Source organism: Lissotriton helveticus, chromosome 5_1, assembly GCF_964261635.1.
Source record: "Lissotriton helveticus chromosome 5_1, aLisHel1.1, whole genome shotgun sequence".
NCBI classification, from domain to species: Eukaryota; Metazoa; Chordata; class Amphibia; order Caudata; family Salamandridae; genus Lissotriton; species Lissotriton helveticus.
In genome coordinates, this window is record NC_136065.1 from 1,057,157,173 (window position 1) to 1,057,176,592 (window position 19,420).

Here is a 19,420-nt window from a genome sequence, read left to right on the forward strand (position 1 = left end):
ACCTACACCGCTGAATGTATTTTTATGCATCATGTGTCTTCTCTACACCTCTGAATGTTGTGATGCATCATGTGTAATGTGTTCTTACCTCGAATTGTTCTTTTGTGCTACACTTATTCTAAGTTCTACAAAGTGGTATTTCTAACAGTAGTTCTGCTAAGTGCTGATTCTGACAGTGGCCCATGTGGCCCTGTCCTGTAAATAATCCCTTGTGAATATTGCCCGTGCCAGCTGGCACAATGTATATATTGTGTGATTACTATCTGATGTGTTTTGACAATACAGAAGTTATTTTTATATAACCTTGTGTGGAGTTCCTTTTGTGGTGTGCCTAGGATGTTGTTGCTGTTGTGTGCGTGCGCAAATGCCTTACACATTGCCTCCGGGATAAGCATGTCTTCTCGTGCCAAGCTACCAAGGGGGTGAGCAGAGGTTATCTTGGCGTGTGACCCCCTTGCCCTGACTAGAATGGTGGTTTCTGCCTGGCTTTGGCGTAAGCCTTAGCCAACCAGAAATCCCAGTTCTAACATTGTTGGTCAGCGGTGAGGATTAGGACTTGTGTTTGCACAGTGCCACAGCGACAACTGGCTACATTACAAAACTCTGCATTCCAGATAGTCACATGTTTGGGATTATTGTTATGATTTTTTTTTCCTCAAGAGGGTCATTTTCAAATGGTGTTCCTGCGTTTTTATGTTTAGTGGCAGAAGAGAGAAAATGACAGGGCGGACGCCAGTAGAGGGGGAGGTTCCCATAGATCAGGAATCCCTTGCTGGGTCCAGTGCCCAATCCCTGTTCCTGTCTCTGTGTGGGTAGATGGAAGAGAGGGAGTGTGGAGGAGAAATGGCTTGCTCGGGAGGGTGGTTATCCCCTGAGTGTAGTGTGTGTGTCTGGATTCCCCAGTATGGTAGGATCCAGTGGTGGCAGCTAAAATATGTCCAATGCGTGAAGTCCCATTCCCAGAGTATGGTGCCTGGTGCTCAGTAAGAGGGGTACAGGTTGAGAATCAGGGGCAGTGAGGAACTGTCTCACCAGTCTGGAGGGGGAGTGTGTGGATGAGTGGTGTGTTGAACTGGAGGAGTTGGTGTGAGTTTTTTTAAAGGAGCTTGCACGGGAGGTGTACCTCTGGTGGTGTGCAGGAGGTGCTGCAGAGGCACTGGATGAGAAGGTGGACGTCTGGCGGTGTGCTAGATGTCTTGCAGAGGCATTGGGGAGCGATTCTAAAAGTAGTGGCTTGTGTATCTGATTATCCTGTGTAGGGGAAGAGGTTCATGTGTAACCCAGCTGGGTCCCAGTAGGATGGTAGGGGTGTAGGGGCTCACGTCCTGTCTCAGTGGAGGCGGAGTGAGTGTGGGACGGTGTGTCCCACGTTGGCCCGAAACCCTGTCTCAGGGCCTGGAGGGTTCCCTAAGGGAGCGCCAGGTCAGGGGCCTAAGCTGTACTTACAGGTCATTTGAGGAGGATCTTCCTGTGTCTAGAGGATGGGGAGTTTCTGTAACCAGAACTCCGGTGGTCCTAGTATTGGGCAGTACCGCTCCTAAGTGGAGGGTGCAGAAGTCCTGGTTCGCTGGGCATTTGACCGTCTAGAGTGCTTGACAATTTTTGAGTCTCTGGAGGTCGTTCCCCGAGGAGGGGGGAGGCCAGGTTCAGGTTCAGCCTGACCTGGAGGGAAGGGCATCTGTAATCAGTGTCCTGACCGGTTTGGCTTCCAGGGGTACCGCTCCAAGGTGGGAGGGTGCAGAACTCTGGAAGGGGGTGCAGAGGGACGGTGTCCTTGTCTCTGACGCCGGTGCAACCTGAGTGTTTAGATCCTAGGTTGGGAGATTAGGAAACTTCCAGGTCAAGGAGGAATCTCTGCCAAAGTAGATCAGCTGAAGAGACTGAGGAGGCTGCCCTTGCTGTGTGATCTGGGGCTCACCTGCAGTTTGTTGTTTCTACTAAGGTAGAGGAAAGGGGACTTTGCTGTGTGCTGTGTCCCCCCACCTGCTTGAAGAGGGAGTGTGCTGTGTGCTTTGTACCTCAGAAGTGAAATAGTTTCCAGATCCCAGGTGGTAGACCAGTGATGGAGTGAGGTCCTGATCCGGTGGGAGAGTTGTGTTCTGGTGGGTGCTTCCCTGGGAGGGTGCGGAACCCCAGAAGTAGAGGTAGGGTAGGGCATGCTTGCCCGTGACCTCTGGTCAGCCTGAGGGTATGGTCCCTAGGTTGAAGGATCAGTGGTAGTTGTAGCCACACTGAGAGGGAGAGTGGAGAATGGCTATTGTGTGCCAGGAGTTACAGTCCCCCACTCTGTGGCTTGGTCAGGACCTGTGACATTTGGATGGCCTAGGGCCTGGTCCTGGCCGTGGATGACTAGAGAGTACCAGTGGGGTATCCTAGTTGGGCCAGAGAGCTCTTGTTGAGAGAGATCCATGTGGGTTCAGAGTGGCGCAAAACCGGAGGGTGTCCCTGCCGTGCGGGCCCGTGTCCGTGCTTTGTCGCCCAAAGCAGGGAAGCCCATCAGTGGAGTGATTGGTCTACCCTGCGTTTTGGCTGGAAGGGGGTTGTGTTGGACCTGGCCCTTTTGGCAGGTTCCCCCCAAAACTTTTTGCTTTTTCCTAGCCTGTTTCTGTGACCTGGTGTTGGTGATTTTAGGCCTCTACGCACTTTTCCACTGCGGTACAGTGTAAAGTACGTGAGCTCTCTGTGTATGTGTGGTGAGTGACCTGCCCTCCCATAGGAATGCATGGGGAATATGTGTGACCATGGTAGTTCCTGATGTGTGGGGAGTGCAGGGCCGAGTTTGGTATGTGCGAACTCGTGAGATTGAATGCTGCGTAATGATGTATGTGGCATGAATGTGTCTAGTGTGGAAGTGCCACTTCTAGACATGGGTGTGCGTGTGTAGTGAGTCTGCTGGCACGTGATTGGCTGGAAAAACTAAAGGTGGTGATGGACGGAGCATTGACAATACAAACACTCGCCCCAGTCAAAAGATCTGGGTTTAATCCATCACCGTTCTTTAGCTAACTCCGCCACCCCAGTTCAGACATGGCCATATGCAAATCAGTCTGACCCTGTGCCTCATGGGAACAGTCCAGCCCGAACTGCCAAGCCATGTCTTCCCTGGATCGGAATCAAGCTTCCCAGGACCGGTTTCTGGCATTACAGCCGTCTTCAGCTGGGCTTGCTTGACGCCAGTGGCAAAGTGAGCAAGGGACTCACGTCTGAGCATACCCTGCCAACTTAGGGCGAACAAAGAAAAACCAAAGGTGGTGATGGACGGAGCGTTGACAATACAAACACTCGCCCCAGTCAAAAGATCTGGGTTTAATCCATCACCGTTCTTTAGCTCACTCCGCCACCCCAGTTTAGACATGGCCATATGCAAATCAGTCTGACCCTGTGCCTCATGGGAACAGTCCAGCCCGAACTGCCAAGCCATGTCTTCCCTGGACCGGAATCAAGCTTCCCAGGACCGGTTTCTGGCATTACAGCCGTCTTCAGCCGGGCTTGCTTGACGCCAGTGGCAAAGTGAGCAAGGGACTCACGTCTGAGCATACCCTGCCAACTTAGGGCGAACAAAGAAAAACCAAAGGTGGTGATGGACGGAGCGTTGACAATACAAACACTCGCCCCAGTCAAAATATCTGGGTTTAATCCATCACCGTTCTTTAGCTCACTCCGCCACCCCAGTTCAGACATGGCCATATGAAAATCAGTCTGACCCTGTGCCTCATGGGAACAGTCCAGCCCGAACTGCCAAGCCATGTCTTCCTTGGACCGGAATCAAGCTTCCCAGGACCGGTTTCTGGCATTACAGCCGTCTTCAGCCGGGCTTGCTTGACGCCAGTGGCAAAGTGAGCAAGGGACTCACGTCTGAGCATACCCTGCTAACTTAGGGCGAACAAAGAAAAACCAAAGGTGGTGATGGACGGAGCGTTGACAATACAAACACTCGCCCCAGTCAAAAGATCTGGGTTTAATCCATCACCGTTCTTTAGCTCACTCCGCCACCCCAGTTCAGACATGGCCATATGCAAATCAGTCTGACCCTGTGCCTCATGGGAACAGTCCAGCCCGAACTGCCAAGCCATGTCTTCCCTGGACCGGAATCAAGCTTCCCAGGACCGGTTTCTGGCATTACAGCCGTCTTCAGCCGGGCTTGCTTGACGCCAGTGGCAAAGTGAGCAAGGGACTCACGTCTGAGCATACCCTGCCAACTTAGGGCGAACAAAGAAAAAACAAAGGTGGTGATGGACGGAGCGTTGACAATACAAACACTCGCCCCAGTCAAAAGATCTGGGTGATTGGCTGGAGCCTGGCTCCAAGAAGTCTGGATGGGTCTGCCCAGTGGTGAGTGTTGAGATTAGCATGCTGATGTGAGGGGAGGGGTGCACCTGGGTCCTGAATAGGGCTGGGCTTTCCCCACACAATGCTGGCTCCGCCCTCCTGTGGTGCGACTGATGACCCTAGCCTGACTGGTGAATGGGAGGGGTGGCTGAGCTCATCAAGGAGGCTCCCAAACCAGCTGCGCCTGGTTTTTCCCCCACCCTGCACCTTTAGACAAAGGGTTTTGCTGTATAAAAAGGGGCTGTGTCCCCTTACAAAATGTTCTTGTTCTTAACTTGAATCCTGCCAGGGGCGTGCTGCTGCTTGGGCCCAGGGGAAGGCTTGCCTCCCTGGGCCCTGCCCAGTCCCTGGATGTCCTACCCCTGGATGCTGGAGGATTTTCCTTATGGGGAGCTGTATTGCTCCATCTTTATTCTTCCAGGACTGCTGGGACTTCTTTTTGCTGGCTGCTAATGATGCCAGGACCTTGAGCAGCCCCCCAGCGCCTTATTTTGGGCAGGAATCGCTTTATTTTGTCTTTAGAACTTGAGAGCGCTGTATTTTGCTTGTAGCGCTGGGAGCGCTTTGCTTTTCCCCCAGGCGCTTGGAGGCGCTTTTGTTCCGCTTCCTTAACGGGAGCTCCCCCCGTTTCTACTTTTATTTCGTGCACCGAGGGTGCCCACCCCTCGGTGCAGCCCCGCAAAGAGAGCCGCCGCCACCGCGGCAAAACCGGAAGTCCGGCCCGCGCTCGCCTGACTGTGGGCGGGCCGGGAGGGACTCACTTCCGCTTCCCCCTGCCTGGGGGAAGCCATGGTGTGGTTGCCGGTCTCCCGTAGGAAGAGGGAGACCGGAGATGCAGGCTGCCTCCGCCGCGACGAGAGGAGGAGTGTTGCGGCCTGTTGCGGGGCCCCTCTGTGCCGAGGGAGCCCCGCGGTGGCGGTGAAGTCCGAACCGACGCCCACGCACAGAGAGAAGAGGAGGCAGCGTGGAGCTGCTGCCCCACCGCACGTCGGAGAGTCCGCGAGGAGCCCCGCCAGAGCAGCCGGTGAGTAAGACAGGCTGGGGCGGGCTCCGTAGGGGCTACTGCTGGTGTGGGGGACAGGCGCAGCGTGGTGGTGCATTTAGGGCAGCCCCGGATGGCAGTGGGTCGCCCAACGTTGTCTAGAGCCCACGAGGCTCCCTGGGGGCATTTGTGTTTAGAGCCTCGAGGCTCCCACGACCACGGGGGCATTATTGTCCAAAGAGCCTGTGTGGCTATCCCCTGGCCTTATTTTAGGCGCTAGTGTTTGGGGGCATATTTCATTTTAAAGCTCTAATGCGCTCCCTGACTGCACATGTTGTTCTAGAGCCTGTGGGGCTCCAACAGAGGGCGCAGATTTCTTCTAGGGGCTAGTGAGAGCCCCTGTCGCAGTTTTGTCTCCAGCTGACCAGCAATTAGTGGGCAGCTGCACTGTTTAGGCACCAAGGGAGAGAGAGTCCCTGTGTGGGACAGAGATGGCACAGAGGTGCCAGGCCTTTTACAGCTGCGCAGCACTTAGTGCCAGCTGCAACGTTTAGGCCCTGTTGGTGTTCCCAGCTGCCCAGCAATTAGTGGGCAGCTGCAACGGTTAGGTTTGCGCCGGTGGCGCACCCCTGACTGGCGCTGCGTGGCAGCGCGCCCTGACATTTTGGACACAGGGCTTTTGAGTCCCTTTATTAGATGGCCACTTGGCCACGGGGCTGGTAATGTGATTATGACGCAATGTGATTTTGCTATGTTTATGATAGTAATTGCTTAAGGTGATGTGTGCGCAATGTGACTATGAGGTTATTTTACCTATGTAGATTTATGCTAGTGAGATGTTTTTACTATGTGAGTTACGCCCCTAAATATGATTTATTCTTAGGTGGCAGAGTCTAATGTGTTTAGACTAGTGAGGAGATTGCCTACTGTATTTTGTTTTTTACCGGTTAGGCCCAAATGTGAGTTATGCGTAATGTGCTATGCCATTATGCCTGTGACACCTCTGAATGTGTTTTATGCGTTATGTGTCTTACCTACACTGCTGAATGTATTTTTATGCATCATGTGTCTTCCCTACACCTCTGAATTTTGTGATGCATCATGTGTAATGTGTTCTTACCTAGAATTGTTCTTTTGTGCTACACTTATTCTAAGTTCTACAAAGTGGTATTTCTAACAGTAGTTCTGCTAAGTGCTGATTCTGACAGTGGCCCATGTGGCCCTGTCCTGTAAATAATCCCTTGTGAATATTGCCCGTGCCAGTTGGCACAATGTATATTGTGTGATTACTATCTGATGTGTTTTGACAATACAGAAGTTATTTTTATATAACCTTGTGTGGAGTTCCTTTTGTGGTGTGCCTAGAATGTTGTTGCTGTTGTGTGGGTGCGCAAATGCCTTACACATTGCCTCCAGGATAAGCCTGTCTGCTCGTGCCAAGCTACCAAGGGGGTGAGCAGGGGTTATCTTGGCGTGTGACCCCCTTGCCCTGACTAGAATGGTGGTTTCTGCCTTGCTTTGCGTAAGCCTTAGCCAACCAGAAATCCCAGTTCTAACAGGTTTCTTCTTCTGTTATGTAACTAAGGTTTCTGTCTGGCCGATTGTGCCGATCTGTTAATGGCATGGCCCTCTCATTCCTTTTTTCTAGCGATTTCTGCACTAATTCTTGGATGTGTTCAACTTTGGATTGTGTGCCTGCAGTAATTTCCAGGATCTTTACCATTGTTTTCAAAGTATTTTGGATGTCCTGTGCCATATTGTCAATTTGGGTCTGTATTCCTTTGATGTCTCTCCGGGTCTGAAGTGATGTATTAGCAGTGTTCGTCCTCTCAGTTTGGTCTTCATAGTTTGAGTTGACATGTTTAAGATCTATTCCTTTTCTCAAATCCCTTTCATTTGTGCCCTTATTTCTGTTGTCTATGCCTCCACTATTTAAGAGGTGCGCCGCACTAACTGTGTCGTGGGATCTTTCTGTCACTATTGGGTGGCGAGCATTTTGTGTGTTCCAGCTAGCCTTTGTGTTGAGTTTACTGTAGGGGTGGCATCTTCCATATCACTTGAGACTGTAATCTTATTGAGTTTCCTATTAATAGGCGAGGTCATCTCCTGTGAGAGCAGCGTTGATTCTTCCCTACCTGTTTGCTGTGAAGCATTATTCCCCGGTATTATATATAGTTCTCTTCTCTCTATAGCCTCTTCAACCAGTCTGTCTTCACTCTTCGCTAAGTTTCCTGGAGTCGTTGCATGTTCTGTGCATGTGCCGGCACGATATTAGCAAGTAGTATCGGTGTTTCTGTGCTCTCTGTGTCCTCTCCGTCCCAGCTGTTTCCTGTCTCATTTGTGTCTCTTAGTGGCGTTGGGTGTTGAGAATGCTGTGGCTCTCTGGGTAGCATGATGTCTGTGCCATCTTTTGGCGTTCGGTGATGTGGATCTTGCGTTTGTCTAGGCAATGTGTTGCCTGTGGTGTTAGGGTGGATGGAGTCTAGGCTATCTACTTGTGCGGTCCGAGAATGTTGTTGTTGTTGATCCCTTAGGTTCTCTACCCATTCTTTTAAGGTCGGGAATATATTGTTGAATTTCTCTAATTCTTCATTGGCTGCTTGTATAAGCACTATTCCGTTCTTGTATCACGATATGCAGAGGTCTGCTCTAAGTCTTGGTGATGGTATGATCAGTAGTTTTGTGCCATGTGGTATATTGTTAATAGTTTTTATGTTGAGCTTCTCTGTAATGACATTGCGCCATTTAGCCGTTCTTCTGGTGAAAAATATCAAGTTGTTGATGATTATGCCTTTGTTTAGGTTAAATGATGGGTCAGAGATCAACATGTCCGGGTTTTTCCTCATCAGATTGTGCTTAAACTTTTTGACTGCTGTTTTGGATAGATACGATGGATATTTTATGACATGTGCGTTTTTGCCTGCCGCTTCTAAATTGTTATCGACCATTTTTGCTAGATAATGTCAGGTGTTATGTATTGAGGTTTCTTCCAGCGGTGTTGACTCTTTAAGATGTCACCAACTATCCTCTGCTGTTTTCCGGTTTAAATAAATTCTCCTAAAATTGCTTTCTCTGTGATGTTCTATTGCATGCACCTATGTATCTCTGCCTGAATTCCAACTAATCTTTCTCTTTTATGCATTTTTTATTTTTAATAATGTAGCCTTTATTTAATATTTTGGCAACTTTGTGATCTGGCCACCATTTTAGGGTCAGTCGGGCCGGGGTCTTGTTATTCCCAGTCAGCTGTGCTTGCTAGTTGTTATGTTCTGTCGATGATGTCTGCAGCGGCCGCCATTTTTGTATCCGGCAGGGCAGGTCTTGTTTCTAGCTTGCTTGTATTGCTTCCTACTGAGCCTCCATTATTTGTACTTCCGTTTCTGTCCTAGTAATGGGGGGGGGGGGTAAATATCCGTTTCTGCCCTAGCAACTGATGAGATAAAGTTTCTGACCTACCAACTGATAAGCTAGACGTCAGCAGCCGCCCTCGCTTTGCAGTTTTCTGTAAATGCAAACTGTTTTCTGAGAGCCTGTGCCCCCTTTAACCCTCTACCTGCCACCCACCCCCCTCCCCGCCTCTTCTCCCGGTTCACACATTGGTGCTTTCATACTTAACGTCACCTCCAGCTCGCATTTTCAGAGCGGCCCAAGGCTCCATATCATCGACATGAGGAGGAGGAAGAGAGAGCTGGGACAGAGGAAGACTTGGTGGGGTCGGGGAGATGGATACGGTGGGGGGTGAGAGTGAACGGAGAGAAAGAGAGAGAGAAGCAGTGGGGAAAGAGAGACCAAGAAGTAGGGAGGAAGGAAGATGAGAGAGCACATGGAGGGGGGGTCTGGGTGAGGGAGAGAAGCTTCAGAGAAGTGAGACCTGTGTCCTAACTCCGCCAGTGAAGACAGCGGGTCCAAAGGGGAAAGAACCAGGCCAGACAGAGTAGGTCCAGGCAGTGTGCACGGAGGAAGGCTCGTGGGTCCGGAAGAGGGACAGGGCAGGGAGAACAGCCCCAGAGAATGGCGAGCAGAACCGCACCAGGGCGAGCAGATCCGGACGAACAGATCCTTCTGAGCAGGGAGACGGAGCGATACACAATCAGAATGTAGTGTTCAGCTTTTGGGATGCCAGGAGGTAACTTTAGGGTTCAGGGTGGGTGTGGATTTTAGGGTGCCAGGGAGTAATTTTAAGGTTCAGGGTGGGTTAGGGATTGGGGTGCCAGGGGGATAATTTTAGGGTTCAGGGTGGGTATGGGTTTTGGGGTGTCAGGGGGACAATTTTAGGGGTCAGAGCGGGTATGGGCTATGGGTGCCAGGGGGGTAATTTTAGGGTTCAGGATGGGTATGGGTTTTGGGTTGCTAGGGGGTAATTTTAGGGTTCAGGGTGGGTATGGGTTTTGGGGTGCCAGGGGCATAATTTTAGGGTCAGGGTGGGTATGAGTTTTGGGCGGGCAGGGGTAATTTTAGTGTTCAGGGTGGGTATGAGTATTGGGGGGGCAGGGGTAATTTTAGGGTTCATGGTGGGTATGGGTTTTGGGGTGCTAGGGGGTAATTTTAGGGACCAGGGCGGGTATGGATTTTGGGGTGCCACAAAAGAAAGATAACTGTGGCACAACAACCCTATGGTGTATGAGATCATATGCGGCCTGCTTCCTGCCCCCTGTGGCTCCTCCTGCGCCCCAGTGTTTCTTGTGCCCCACCTGGCACACATCATGTCGGAGGATGGTGATGACGTTAACATTTTGCCCCGCCCAGGAGAAATCTCTGCGGACGCCCATTTGTAATTGTCTGCCAGAATGTACTCAAACTCCCACAGCGCTTCAAGGCCATACTATTGGCAGTACATCACTGGATTAATCTCCGCCAACAAAATATACAAATTCCATTATTCCATTGCCACAGTGTGCGAGCTATTTGTAAACTGCAAAGCCACATAACAGTAAACTGCCTTCTTTGGAAATCGCACGTATGCACGCACATGTGCACGCACATGTGTGGAGCGTACCTCTTTGCATGAAGGGATTTTGCACCAGTTTTTAGTATGGCAAGTGCTATTGCGAGCATAGACCCAAAAAGCACCTCCCGCATGCTCTTGCCATTGTATGCCTGTAAGACTTTGAATCAAAGAAGAAAATTTACCATATTTTCGTTTTATCTACTCCTTAAATGCCATGGGGTAACTTTGCCACTGCTATACCCCCGCCCAGACGCCAAAATAAAAGTGCCGCACTCACAACCGGAAAGGGAACCAAATGAGGCCCCCACACCCCCAGCAATTCTCTAAATCCTGCTACTTTAAGTCTAAGCATGTTTATTCCCTACAATTGCTTCCTTCAAAATAACCAACAAATTATCATCTACACAAGTTGCACATAGCTGCCGCGTTTTCCAGGGCCCTGCGCCCTGCATGACAGACTGCTTTAGTCCAGTTTTTACTTTGAATTCTGGGACTTGTAGTATGGGTTTTACAACAGATTAGCATGGCTACAAGTATCAGAATACAAAGAGACTGATGCAGTATCAAACCTCGGCTCAGCAAAATGAGCACTCGCCACAGATTAATTGTACATCACATTCAGGTGATTCTGCAGAGGACCGCCCATTCCCAACCAAGAAAAATTTGTATCTACTGTTGCTCTCTTCAGACACTTGTCAATCATGCATACTGATGAAGTAAACAAAGCTGCCAATGCCTTTTCCCATCTGCCTTGGAATGAGGTACAAATGAAAAGATGTAGAGAAGAGCAAATCTTAATAAAGTAGATAGCTGTAAATCATGTGCGCTTCGAGTTATATACCGGAAGTGCCCTCCAACCCAATATATTTCCAACTACTTACTTAGCTCCTGAATGACCTCCTACACCTCCCATCCCAAGCATTGTTCCCTACAACTCCATGCACAGTATTTTCCATTTTGTCACTGGCTTTTAACTCTTTTTCTTAGTAGCCAGTCCCATTAATACATAACTGGGGGAGCTCATAAATTCTCGGGGAATCAGGGCAAATACAAACTGCTTTTATCTAGAAAAGTACCTACACATCTTGTGGACCCCATGAGGGCAAGGTGCAGGTGTGCATGCAGGCAGCTTCAAGAGTCTGTCTCCAGCCACAATTATATTAACCCCTTCCATGCTGCCGTCGGCCATTGGCCGACAGCAGCACTACCTCGCTGGTGCTGCCGTCGGCCAATGGTCGACGCGGCCCCGCCCGTTTTTAAAACAGCCGCACTGCCGCGAAATCGCGGAAGCAGCCAACGGGTTAATAGCATGCTGCAGGAGTGCAGGACTCGGGGTGTTTTAAATGCCAAGCAAACATTTCTCCATCCTCTCTCCTGTGCTCACCCTGTAAATGCGGGAGGCGCTAAAGTAGCTGTTATTAGTGCCCATGTGCCCTAAAAACCACTTCAAAACAACAAATGTGCAGCAATTTCAATTTGTGGGGGAACGTATAACTCACACTACCACTCCTAGGGAATTTCTCTTGCATGTTGGTTGGAAGAGGCTTAACTTGTGCAGTTAAATGTTTTTATTAGGCAGTTCTCTGCGTGCATTTTGTTTTAGCTTATATTACTTTGTATTGTAACCTGCATCAAATAACACTGTTGTCTATGTTCCAAGACTTAGCTTTAACCCCTTAGCTGCGGCGGCTATTCCACCGCAGTGCTAAGGGGGAGGGGGGGCCACGCGGCGCTCGCGTACTAGTGACGGAACCGCTCCGTCATGGCCCTTGGGTGAGCTGTGCTTATGACGGAACGGTTCCGTCACGGCCCCGCCCGCCTAATGGAACGCTCAGCGCAGGCGAGGAATTCGCGCCGCGCAGTCGTGGCGAGCGGGTCGTGACGGAACCGTTCCGTCACCAGCACAGCCCACCCGAGGCTCATGACGGAACGGTTCGGTCACGAGCACGCAAGGGGTTAATTACAAGGCACTCTTAGTTTCTAAAACAAATTATAATGTGAACTTGTTTGGAACATTGTAGGCCCATCAACCTTCCCATTCTATAAGGTATTTGATATTGATAATGGCTGATTTCAACTTGACAAGTGTATTCTCCATTGTTGTACATTATTTGATAAGTTCTTAATCAATGCTTAATTATCTTAATTGTATATCTGAAGATACTACCTGAAACAATACATGCTGCTATGTATAGGATTTGAAGTATTTCTGTTTATAGGGTACTTCTTTTGTGTCTGTAGAGATTTTCCAGCTTCTGTGTGTGATGTAAGTAACCACAAGTTAGATGCATCGCTTCCTGTTATAGCACCAAGTCAAAGGTCATGCAATGTCACTTCCTTTGATTTTATGGGGGTCCAAAGGGCAAGTGATGTCACTTCCTGTGATATCACCAGCACAAAGCTTGTATGATGTCACTTCCTGTGACATCATCGGGTGGGTCAAACAGCAGGTGATGTTACTTCCTGTGATGTCATTAGGTCATAGTTCATGTGATATCACTTCCTGTGACGACAGGCTGAGGTCACATGACATGTGATGTCACTTTCATTGCCCCTGGCACTTTGATGAATCGATGTCCATGTGGATAAGGGAATTATTATGCAGCCTATATGAGCTACCATTGACAGCCTGACTGCTGAGTGTTATGGTATTACAATTGGTCTTGGCCAAGAGGTTTATTTATTGCATTATATTGTAGCTGCATGTATATAGTGCTTAATACCCATGATTGAAGCACTTTATGGTGAGCAGCACGCATTAGAACCTATGATTAATATTTTTCCAGTGGTTATTGTTAATTGTTGAGATTATTCTCGTGCTTTTAATGAAACTGTTCCATACACTAACTCCAGTTTCTATGTGGTAGATTAAATCAATAGGAGTTACATGATATATTTGGTGGTACAGGGTATGTGAATTCATACAAACGGTTGGCTTTTGTAGTAAATGAGCTAAAATAGATTGTGTTGTAAATTTGGACAGATGTGACTTTTAAACGAGGGTTGAGATCTTTGAATTGAGGTGTGGGCAATTTACAGAAATATAATTATATGGGTTAAGGCAGACATGCATGTGCTTTAGCGTAGTGTGAACTCAAAGAGAGGAGGCATACAGAGAAGGGAAAGTAAGGAGAGATTCATTTGGAAGAAAAGGAGAGGCAATAATTTGGGGTTTTAAGGCAAGTTAAATGTTCATGAAAATACAGAGGAGGCCCTTTTGAGACGGCATGCAACAATTCGAGAATGCAAAACTGTAGAAGGAAAAATCATCCCTACCATATGAGCTAGGGCTATACCATGTACCTTAAAAAGCAGGTTCTCCTAGGCTGTCTGTCCATGGGCCCCAATCCATCTCAGGGAGAAATGTTAAAGCATATGAACATGTGAGAGTATAAAGTGCACCCCTTCTACTGAAAGTCTATTGTTAGCCAACTGAAAGGTATTCATTTTCTTGATCTTGGAAGGACGAAAGGCTGAGTGAAGCCACTTGGATCTGAACCTGTGACCATGAGGTCAAACACATTCCTTCAATGGATGCTTTAATCCAATAAACCATCAGACCAGTATTTTTTTTTGAACCTACATTATGAATAACCTATGAGTACTAATCAATTCCGATATATTCTTCTCTCTCATACAGTGATCAAGAGACCCAATACCCAACGCCCATGCTCCAAAAAGTCTTTGTTCCCCTTACAAGCCTACTACCTATGGGAGCTAGCCAGATCCCTAAGCATGGTCTGTCAGTACTACTGCAATATAGATTACATTATCGCGAGCATGATTCAAAGAATGCAAAGAACTAACGGGGGTGAGAGGGCAGTAACATGCAGAAGCCAAAACATACAATATCTGCCTTAAAAGCTTAATTGGCTCCTGGTTGAAGGCAGGGAAAAATCTAAACACTATGCCCACTGCATGAAACCCCCTACCTTTAGTGCCAAGGCTGCCTACAGAAACTCAAACCTCATATCTGGTCACAGTCTGTCACTTGACATTTGAGGGGATCAAATAGTCATGTAGTGTAAGAAATTGGGTTACTAGTTGACAGGGGGGAGAGTCCCACTTAAATAATAGGGTTACAACAAACAGAGGCAACCCTATTACCCGAACCAGGGGTCAATGACAATTTTAATACCAACAAAATACACATTACAGAAAAAATCACACACCACAAAAAGACCCATTTATACCCATACAAAATATACATATACGCTTTTTACTAAGACCATAATACAAAATACAATACAATCATGAATTGGCGGTGCTCACATATGTACACAAAAAACAAAATCAGAGAACACAATTACAAGTGTAAACAGAAAAAATGGCAGAAGCAAATGAATTCACAAAAGAACAACACTGATTGGACCAAACACAAAACCAGGAATGGCAATTATTGCATGTTCTTGAATAGTTGCCTAGTTCACAAGGAAACCTCGGACAGTTCTAGAAGGGCAGTTCTGAGCATCCACAGATCCTGGAGAGTTCCAATGAGACGCTCTGAGGGTGCCAACTTTATACTCAGTGCTAACCTGTGTGTGCGGAGCACCCCCTTTGTACAACCCTTACTGGTCTTAGTCAATTCTCCTCTTTTTCTTTTCTCTGTGTCTGGCTCCAATCTGTGTATGGTTACAAAGGCAGGCAGGCCCAGTTGTGGACTGTATTTGCCAATGGCAGAGTACGCATCTTCTGAACTAACGAAGAGGGTGGGTACAGCCCTCACGCTACCCTTTGAAGTTTAGGAAGGGCTAAGTACAACTCTCCCTGATCATCCTGCTCAGGAGAGGTGCCCCCTTCCCCACACCCAAGCACCCTTTGCTTCCGTTCTGGAAGAAATACCCATCACACCACAGGAAGCGATTAACAGTCATGCAACCCTGGACACTGGCAGAAAGGCACACTTGGTTTAGGTAGCAAAATGCCAACTTTCTAAAAATGCATTTTCAGAATAAAAATTTTAAATCTGAATTTACCATTAAAGAGTGTTTGTAATTACAATTCAAATAAATAGAAAAAGTATTTCTCTAGCTGTTCCCAGTACGGAGTCCCCAATTATCAAATGTAATGAGGTAGCTCAGTGTTAGTCTATCGGAGAGCTAGCCTTGCTGCAGTGAAAAAGAACTTGGGGGGTTTTCAATGCCAAGCCACATAAAACCTAAGTACACATGTCCCACTTTTCAAATACCATGCACTCTGACCTGTGAGCTGTTAGGGCCTACTTTAGTGGTGACTTATAAATATTAAAAAGGAAGGCTTAGGCCTGGCAAAAGGTTTATGTTGCCAGGTCGAAATAGCAGTTTATGGCTGCAGTACAGGTTTCAGCGACAGGCCTGAGACATATTTTACAGTGCTGCTTTAGTGGGTGGCACAATGAGTGCTGCATTACACTTGTAGCATTTAATTACAGGCCCTGCTGTGTACATGTGGTACTATTACTAGTGATTTGTAAGTACATTGAGAGAACCATTTAGGTGAATAAAGTCAGTCATGTCTAAAGGTAGGTTTTAACACTGTAACTCTTTGATCTCTGGATTGTACCCAGTTATCCTTCAAAGCACAACCATGCTGTCGGGTTGGTAAATTGAAAGTGCTTTTCGCCAACAAGCGTTTCGCTGTCAAAGAGAGACAATAGACGGGGTTTGCCGCAAACTTTCAATCCTCTGTCCATATATGTTCGTCTTTATCCTTCATACCACCTGCCACCCCAACTCTTCCAAATAATTAAATATTGTTCCACCTGTACCTCCTACTTCGACTACATCTAGCATCTACAAACTCATTTTACCTGTAGCTAAGTGTTCTGGGGTGGCTGTAAGGCATATTTGCATATTTATTATAAAGGGCCACTGGAATTATGCAGCAAGGAGAAACTAATTATCTAGGTGACCGATCACATTTTTCAAAGGACCTTTCACTGCATGGCAAATTTCTTTGCTACATTTTTAGTAACTATTGATCTGTTTGAAGTAGAAACTATTTTTGTTTAACTCTGTGGATTATGCAGCAGATGATGGATCATGGGACGCATGTGTCAAATCCACAATTATGCGGAACTCGACACAGCCAAACAAATCACACAATTACAGTGGTACTGTTTTAATACAAATACAATACATAAAATCTGAGAGTTTGGAAGTCATGCAGTCGTATGAACACTACAATTACATTTTGAAAAGCAACTTACTAAGACTGAATTTCTGTGGTGCGCTTGTTTCACATTCATGACCATTCTATTTCTTTTGAACTCTTCTTAACAACCTTACATACTTAGGGGTCATTTAGAGTTGTTTTTCCCCTGGGCAACCTCATCCTCCGATGTATGAAGCAAAAGCTCACCACACTTGTGTTAGTATAGGACTGCCCAAAACACAAGTGCTTTACCAGTTGTCACTTGAAGTTATTCCCTTTTCCAGTCTTGACACAATAACTCCACTTACTACCAAACATTGTGGGTTTAACTTCTATACTGTCTTTGACATCTTTGAGCATTCTTTAATGAACCGCCCTTCCTTACCACAGTTCTAACATAGATTACGTGATTTGGTCTCAATAGTAACACTTAAATAAAAGGTGATTTTGTCTCAGGTCTTTTTTGATTTGCAGATTTCTGTTCGGAAGCAGGGCTGGAGACTTAAAATTAGGCAAGCCACTTATGCAGAGTCCATCTCAGTAGAGGAAATGCATCTTGTGCTTGCAGAGTTTAAGCACTGTCTGGATTGCGGTTTCAAATGTGTGAAGAATGCACTAAAGCAACAAATTACATACCCCAAATGGCATGTCCTTGTGGTTTGGCGACATGGCAACCATTTTGGATATCTGTGTGTAGCTTCCATCGTATGCCATGGTAGCGCTGCTGGGCAGTCGGGATACTAAAATAAATAAATACATAAATACATATTAATATGCTGCAGCAACCAGGACTTTGCTACACAGTTCTTGGATTTCTGTTGCAAAGAACAGTTGCTTCCTTTGGAGTTGTTTGCAGGACATGAGGAAGGCAGCTGTATTCTGAAAATCAAATTGCGTCTTTGCTAAAACTGTTGGATTATTGCATTACTCTTGAGGTTATACTGTAATGCAACAGGAAGAATTCTTAAGTCATGACTATGTTACTCATGCTTTACCTATGTGTCAAAGTACAAGGTATTAGAGTTCAATTAATATTGGTAGGAATTGCTAAAGTAGGAATTCCAGAATATTAATAATGTTAATTACATTGCAGTGACAGAACAGTCTAGTAGAAACTATAACTCATCTTTCGCAGAGAGTGCCTAGTTCCAAAGTTTGAGGTAGTTATTCTATGCATAGAGAGAGAAGTGTTGGTGAACATATATTTAATATAATCATCTTGTATTTGAATTTAATTGGAATTTAAAAGTATTTATTGAAGCGCACGTACACCAGGCGGTTTCATGGCGCTGTAGAGGAGAATGATGCCTGAGTAAAGAGGGAGGAGCGGTTTAGATTTTAAAAACCTGTGCAAACAAATTGGTTTTCAAGGTGCTGCGGAACTCCAGATAGGATGATGTTGATCTAATTTGGATAGGTAGAGAATTCCAAAACTGTGGAGCAAGGACTGAGAACTTGGAGCCTCCCATTCTGCTCTTCTTGAACCTGGGCACCACTAGGAGGGACAGAGAGGAAGATCGCAGTTGTCTGCCGGGGATGTAGGGTACGATTTTTGACCTGATAAAAGATGGAGATGTTCCCGCAAGGGCCTGGAAAGTAATACATCCCATCTTGAAGAGGGCCCTTTCCCTAATTGGGAGCCAATGAAGGGATCTTAGAAGGGGAGTGGTGTGGTGTGATTTGGGTAAACCATAAACCAAGCGGGCAGCTTGGTTCTGCACCAGTTGGAGTCGCCGGATGGCGTATGCGGGGGCACCGTTGTATAGGGCATTCCCGTAATCCAACCGGGAGAGGACCATAGCCATCAAGATCAGTTTAAGGGCTAAGAAGGAGAAGAAACGTGAAATCTTTCGAATAGTGCGCAAAGTAAAAAAACAGGAAGAAACCACCGTGCTAATATGAGAGTGTAAGGTGAGTTGTTGATTGAGAGTGATACCCAGAGTTTTGACAGAAGGAGAGGGAGAGGGGGAGGGACCAAAAGAGGGGGGGCAAAAAATGAGGGACCAAGGATTGAGTTTACCGCCAGTGAGAAGAAGTTCGGTCTGTATCATTTTAGTTTCAGAAATTCCAAGTTCCACATCAAAGTACAGGGAGTAAGCCAAACAGAGACTTCGCTTTGGTGCACCCATTAACTGTTACAGTCGCATGCGGGTTTTAACGGCAAGTTACTGAAGATAACTCTCTGCCTTTAGACGCCCACCACATTCTTCAGACAGTGCTCAGCAAAAGTGAGGAGTCAAGGTGGTGGAGTCCAGTGTCTCTGTCTTCTCTTATCCCATTACCCTTTTGCCTTTTCTACCACTGGTCCTCAAATTCTTGTGTATGAGGCCATTGTCTGAGGCAGTGAGAGACAGAAGTGTGCAACACTACAGTTGGATCCATATTACAAAGGGAGCTTTGACATTATCTTTACTTAAAGTATGCAGACGAATTGGTGCATCTGATCAAACACTTCAGAACAATTATCGGATAGTGCCAATGTGAACTAACCTTTCTTGCAACCCCTCCCTAAGCTCATGATAGAACGCTGCTGTCCATTTAGCCTCTTCCACATTAGTGTTCGGTAACAAACAGTTGAATGTGATAAATTCGAAAATATATCTGGGTTTTCTTGCTAAAGTTTGAAGATATCTCCATCTAGGGATTAAATTAAGGCTCAGCAGTCAAAATATGTCAGCATTTACGTGGTTTGAGCCCTGTCAGACTACAGATTCCACCTGTGACCCGTATCAGATGTCAACCTCTAGAAAACGTTTAGGTCCATGGTCGGTTTTAACTGGGATGAGCAACAAATTATTTTCCTCATCTTACTTTATTGCTTGTCAGCCATCAAGAGAGCCTAAATTCCAGTCCTTTATATCTTCTGACTGAGGAGAATCAGCAAGTTTTGTTTGGCCTCGCTCCATCCTGGTCAGGCTTAGATTGTGCCTAGGTCCTAGTCTACAACTACAACACCCCATTGGCTTACATTGATTTATGAGGTTGCATTGTTACATATGGGCAGTCGTCTATTTTAGAAACTGCTGATT